The 5579-nt window shown below is 44.9% G+C and overlaps 1 long non-coding RNA gene across 7 annotated transcripts; it reads left to right on the top strand.

Moving 5' to 3' along the window:
- The first annotated feature begins 2380 nt into the window (after window positions 1-2380).
- LOC127326143 (uncharacterized) lies at window positions 2381-4808 on the top strand. Of its 7 annotated transcripts, XR_011743408.1 has the most exons (7): window positions 2381-2674; window positions 2800-3067; window positions 3194-3261; window positions 3497-3786; window positions 3969-4062; window positions 4207-4344; window positions 4556-4808. It is a non-coding gene; the product is annotated as an uncharacterized lncRNA (long non-coding RNA). The 7 variants fall into 7 exon arrangements; XR_011743404.1 differs by having other exon boundaries at window positions 2800-2838; window positions 2940-3067; window positions 3497-4344; XR_011743405.1 differs by having other exon boundaries at window positions 3969-4344.
- Window positions 4809-5579: the final 771 nt, after the last annotated feature.

The raw sequence follows: 5579 nt of genomic DNA, 5'->3' as shown, positions 1-5579 counted from the left end.
TACTCACATGTTTTATACACATTATATGTCGTTATTATGCATTTTCCGGCACTAACCTATTGACGAGATGCCGAAGAGCCGATTCTTTGTTTCTGCTGTTTTTGGTTTCAGAAATCCTAGTAAGGAAATATTCTCGGAATTGGACGAAATCAACGCCCAGGGGCCTATTTTTCCACGAAGCTTCCAGAAGTCCGAAGAGGAAACGAAGTGGGGCCACGAGGCGATGACACAACAAGGCGGCGCGGCTAGGGCTTGGGCCGCGCCGGCCTGTTGTGTGGTTCCCTCGTGACACCTCTTGACCTGCCCTTCCGCCTACTTAAAGCCTCCGTCGTGAAACCCCCAGTACCGAGAGCCACGATACGGAAAACCTTCCAGAGACGCAGCCGCCGCCAATCCCATCTCGGGGGATTCAGGAGATCGCCTCCGGCACCCTGCCGGAGAGGGGAATCATCTCCCGGAGGACTCTTCATCGCCATGATCGCCTCTGGATTGATGTGTGAGTAGTTCACCCCTGGACCATGGGTCCATAGCAGTAGCTAGATGGTCGTCTTCTCCTAATTGTGCTATCATGCTCGATCTTGTGAGCTGCCTATCATGATCAAGATCGTTTCTTTGTAATCCTACATGTTGTGTTTGTTGGGATCCGATGGATATTGAATACTATGTCAAGTTGATTATCAATCTATCATATATGTTGTTTATGTTCTTGCATGCTCTCCGTTGCTAGTAGAGGCTCTGGCCAAGTTGATACTTGTGACTCCAAGAGGGAGTATTTATGCTCGATAGTGGGTTCATGCCTCCATTAAATCTGGGACAGTGACAGAAAGTTCTAAGGTTGTGGATGTGCTGTTGCCACTAGGGATAAACCATCGATGCTTTGTCTAAGGATATTTGTGTTGATTACATTACGCACCATACTTAATGCAATTGTCTGTTGCTTGCAACTTAATACCGGAAGGGGATCGGATGATAACCTGAAAGTGGACTTTTTAGGCATAGATGCATGCTGGATAGCGGTCTATGTACTTTGTCGTAATGCCCTGATTCAATCTCATAGTACTCATCATGATATATGTATGTGCATTGTTATGCCTTCTTTATTTGTCAATTGCCCAACTGTAATTCGTTCACCCAACATGCTATTTATCTTATGGGATAGACACCGCTAGTGAACCGTGGACCCCGGTCTATTCTTTACATCTGAAATACAATCTACTGCAATACTTGTTCTTTACTGTTCTTCGCAAACAATCATCTTCCACACAATACGGTTAATCCTTTGTTCACAGCAAGCCGGTGAGATTGACAACCTCACTGTTACGTTGGGGCAAAGTACTTTGGTTGTGTTGTGCAGGTTCCACGTTGGCGCCGGAATCCCTGGTGTTGCGCCGCACTACACTTCGCCGCCATCAACCTTGAACGTGCTTCTTGGCTCCTCCTGGTTCGATAAACCTTGGTTTCTTTCTGAGGGAAAACTTGCTACTGTCTCCATCACACCTTCCTCTTGGGGTTCCCAACGGACGTGTGTTAATTGCACGCATCACGCGTAAGCCCCTCTCTCCCTCCCTCTGCACACAGTACGTCTCATTCTCGCTCACGCACGAAACCACGCCTCTCACGTCCCATCAACTTCTCCAAATCGAAGGAAAAAACCCCAACCGCCGTACGAGCGGTTCCCTGCCGGCGATGGAGAAGAAGAATGCGCCGGCGGCCATCGCCCCCGAGCCCGTCGCCTCCAAGCCCATCGCCTCCGAGGGCGGCGCATCCAAGCGCGGCGCCTCCGTGAACTGGGCCTCTCTCATGGCTGACAGACCACTCCACAAGATCGGCGAATGCTTACTGGCGAATGAGGAGTACGTGGACACCTACTCTGCTATGAGGCAAGTCTGTAGAAATTGGCGCTCAGGTTTACCTGAGCCCAACGTGCACCTGCACGAATGGATCATGGTAGACCACGCCCTTTCATGCGCCGCTGAGTTCACCTTCCTCCAACTCGGCACATCCCGCTACGTCACCATAGATCTATCGGAAGTTCGTGCAAGGTTCAAATTCCTCCATCTTTACTATTATATTTCAGTTGGTCGTACGTCATACAACGCGTTTGGTGAAGGAGATTGGGAACATCCTCACCGTTGGATCTAATCTTAACCCCTCCGCTCAATATCCGTCCGTCAGATCCAATTGCATCGTGAAGGCCCTCTTTCCTGCGTTAGTGCAATCACTGTTTGCAAAAAGGAAAAGATAGCTGCAATCACGGGTAAGCAAAACGAGAGATCTGATCACCTAACAAACACGTCAAAAAAAACATCGCATAAAACGGAATATTGAGGATTTGATACACAATTAATTTATGGCAAATTAATTATCTTTCCAAACTACTCTCTACATTCCACAAGACACTGAATGTCATCCTCCCTCCCTGCTCTCTCCTCGCTGGCTTCTCTGGTCCTCTCTCCCTCGTTTCTCCAATCCTCTGCTGCGGCGACGGGTACCTGACTTGGAGGCCTCGTCGGCGGGAACGAAGGCCGACAGGGCGGGTGTGGCGGCTCGTGGTCGCGGCAACGACGGCATGCAGACCGGCGCGGCGGCGGCGGGAACATGGGGCGGGTGCGGTGGCGTCGGCTCGTAGGCCAGCGCGGCAGCGAGAAGCAGGAAGGGAAGCGGCGAAAATCAGGTCGCCGGTTCCTCTTCACTTCGATTTGGCCTCCTTCCCCATCCGATTTAGCCTCCTTTCTCTCCAATTTTGCAAGGTGATAAGAATTGTGCTAAATATGCTGCTTTTACTCCGATTTTGACCAGGAGAGTTATTGTTTATTCAAGATGATTACAGAAGACCACGTATAGCCTACGAATCATGTCTTGCCTTCTATGATTCTAACCTGAATTAAGTGTGATACGAATTTGGTGATTCTGAATTCGGATGATATGGAATTGCATAGAGGTGGGAATTGCGCCGGAGGTGGAGATATTGTTCCTCGCGGTCTGTAATTTCTGCATTCTGTAATGTTAGAGATGGGAACTACTGGAGGAGCACATATTTGAGGTTTTAGAGGTTGATCTCCCACTGGTAAGCTTTGATGAGTGATATCTTCTATGTGGTTTCATTGTTATTGCGCAAGTTATGTTTTCTTACCACTGAACAATGAACACTTTCTGAATTCTTGTTCAGCTTGCTCATGGAAAAACTGGCTAGGACTATCAACCCGCAAGAACATAGAGAACCATCAACAAATTGGATTATGGATTGTTGAGTGTGATAAAGTAAGTAGCTACTGAATGCATTTCTCCTGGTACTAGCATTTTCTCTTTTCCATGTGTTTTCCGTTCCACCTTAATTTGAGTTTGATTTCTCCATGTGGACTGTCCCTAATAATTTGGTATGCTTGTTAGTTTGATACACATACTTTTCCTAATTGTGCATGTAAATTTCCATGGATAAAACAAAAGCTGGTTTGATACACATACTTTATTTGACATTGAACTTCTTTTGTAATAGAGGAAACCATGGTATGCTCATGAGTTTCTACAACAAATATCTCGGACCATTAGTCTGGTGGGTTTAATAGACTTCTTCAGACTTTCTTTGGAGGTGCTTGAGTTTCTGCGAGCTTGAGGGTTTGTACAACAGGGAAGTCAAGTTCAAATTGAGAATCACAACATGCTGGCACATATAGTAAACTTGGTACAATGTATGTAGTTTGACTTTGTTCAAACGATTACTCTTTACATAGCAGGGATAGCATTGTAAGAAGCGGTCAGCAAAACAACTGCTGAGATTAAAGCTAGGTAAATGAACCCCTCTATGACCAACATTCAGACATTTGCCCATGTCTAATATTCTTTGTGTGCTCCGTTCGAAAGATGCAATGAAGTATTTTTGTGTTGTCAAGTAGATTTGTAGTGATTATAAGCTCTAGGAGTAAAAATCATTATGCCTGGCTGCTCCTGCAACATCTGCTCACACGCAGGTAACTGGTGGTGTACATGGCAACATAGTTCATGTCGATGCTCAGATTGTGGATTGGAGATCCATCTCGGCGGTGTGATTAGTTTTTTTTCTTGGTAAGAGGGCCTAACTTCGTCTAATGGATTGTTACCTGCATTAATTTGCTAACCCGATCAATCCATGCATGTTTCCATGGATCTTTCTTTACATTGCTCTTTGTGTGCAATCAAATCCAAACCTTTTGTTTATGACCTTGTCAGTTAGTACATGGGGATTTATTAGCTGCATGATGATGTACCAATCCGATCCATTCATCCTGGAATGAATTATGTCCTTTATTGCCGAAGTACAAATCCAACCAAAAGTGGATATGCAAACACATGTGACTATAATTAAGGGTGAGGGTTTGATGTGCACTTAGTTTTTTAATTGCAGCGATACTAGATTTATCAAGCATTGTTATGTTAAAACTAGCATCAAGACTGACTTGTTTTTTCTGCTGAAACGTCCTATCATATTTAAGAAATATTTTATAAATCATTGTGATTCACTGTCATTTAAATTTGAAGGGCTTGATTACACTGTCTAACTAGATTCATCATATTCCAGGATTTGGAGCGATGCTCATGCCGGCACAGTCACTATTTAATGTTGAATACATTCCTTTAATGGAACTACAATTTTAAGGAAACTACAACCTCACTATTTATAACATGAGTAGTATGTTTGCATGAGCGGTAAGAGAAAACTTTACTGAATTTTCGTCTCCTTAGAAGAGAGACAAACCGAAAGAGTAATCTGTTGGTACATTTGATGTTGAATCATCGAGATACATTTCAGCGAAGTGATTTGTTTGTTGGAATACTATGTGTCTATCTTTCTTATGCACATGGATTTTTTTTTCGCGCTTTATGTTTATGTGTGACATGTGTACACAATCCAAGAAATTCTCTTCCACGAAAAGGTAGACTAGAGAGGTGACTAGGCTGCCGGCGGCGGTGGATCTGGCGGCTCCTCTCCTTTGCAACCCTTATGATAGCCGGTGGGTGGGGAGTCACCGGATCTCACATGCGAATTTGTATAGAAGTAGGCGAGGCTTAGTTTACTTTCTTAGTGGTTGGATTGTTGCCTTTCTTGCCCTGTCGGCAATGGTGGCAGTGATGAATAAATTGTCTACAAATCAGTTGATTGTGCAGTGGTCTCCTGCGTCTACCAAGGACCTGGTGCCTGGTGTGGCATCCTCAACTTTCCCCGGTGGATTTGGGTGCCATTTTTTAAACAAGTTCTACATATTTGTAATTCGCTTTTTTTTTTCCTTTCTAGGCATTTCAATCACTTCTATGATACTGAATTTTTTTCTTAATTTTTCATCTTTCTGCCTTGTAGTACTATTTTTCTTTTCATACTTATTGATCTTTCTGAGTTAACACCGTGAGCCAACTTTAGGAAGGAGCCGTCGAGGACCGTTATGTCGCTGCAGTCGTCAAAACCGAACGTGCATAGACCAATGATATTGCATTAGGATATGCTGTGAATTTCACCGCTAACTTGGTTAGGCCGGCGCCGGCCGAGCAGGTGGAACCTATAGGCCATGGCCATCAGCAAGGCGGTTTGCGAGAGAAGCGTAGACGAT

Source organism: Lolium perenne, chromosome 4 (genome assembly GCF_019359855.2).
Source record: "Lolium perenne isolate Kyuss_39 chromosome 4, Kyuss_2.0, whole genome shotgun sequence".
In the NCBI taxonomy this organism is placed as follows: Eukaryota; Viridiplantae; Streptophyta; class Magnoliopsida; order Poales; family Poaceae; genus Lolium; species Lolium perenne.
Note: the sequence above shows the minus strand (reverse complement) of the source record. Positions and strands in the feature narration are given on the sequence as shown.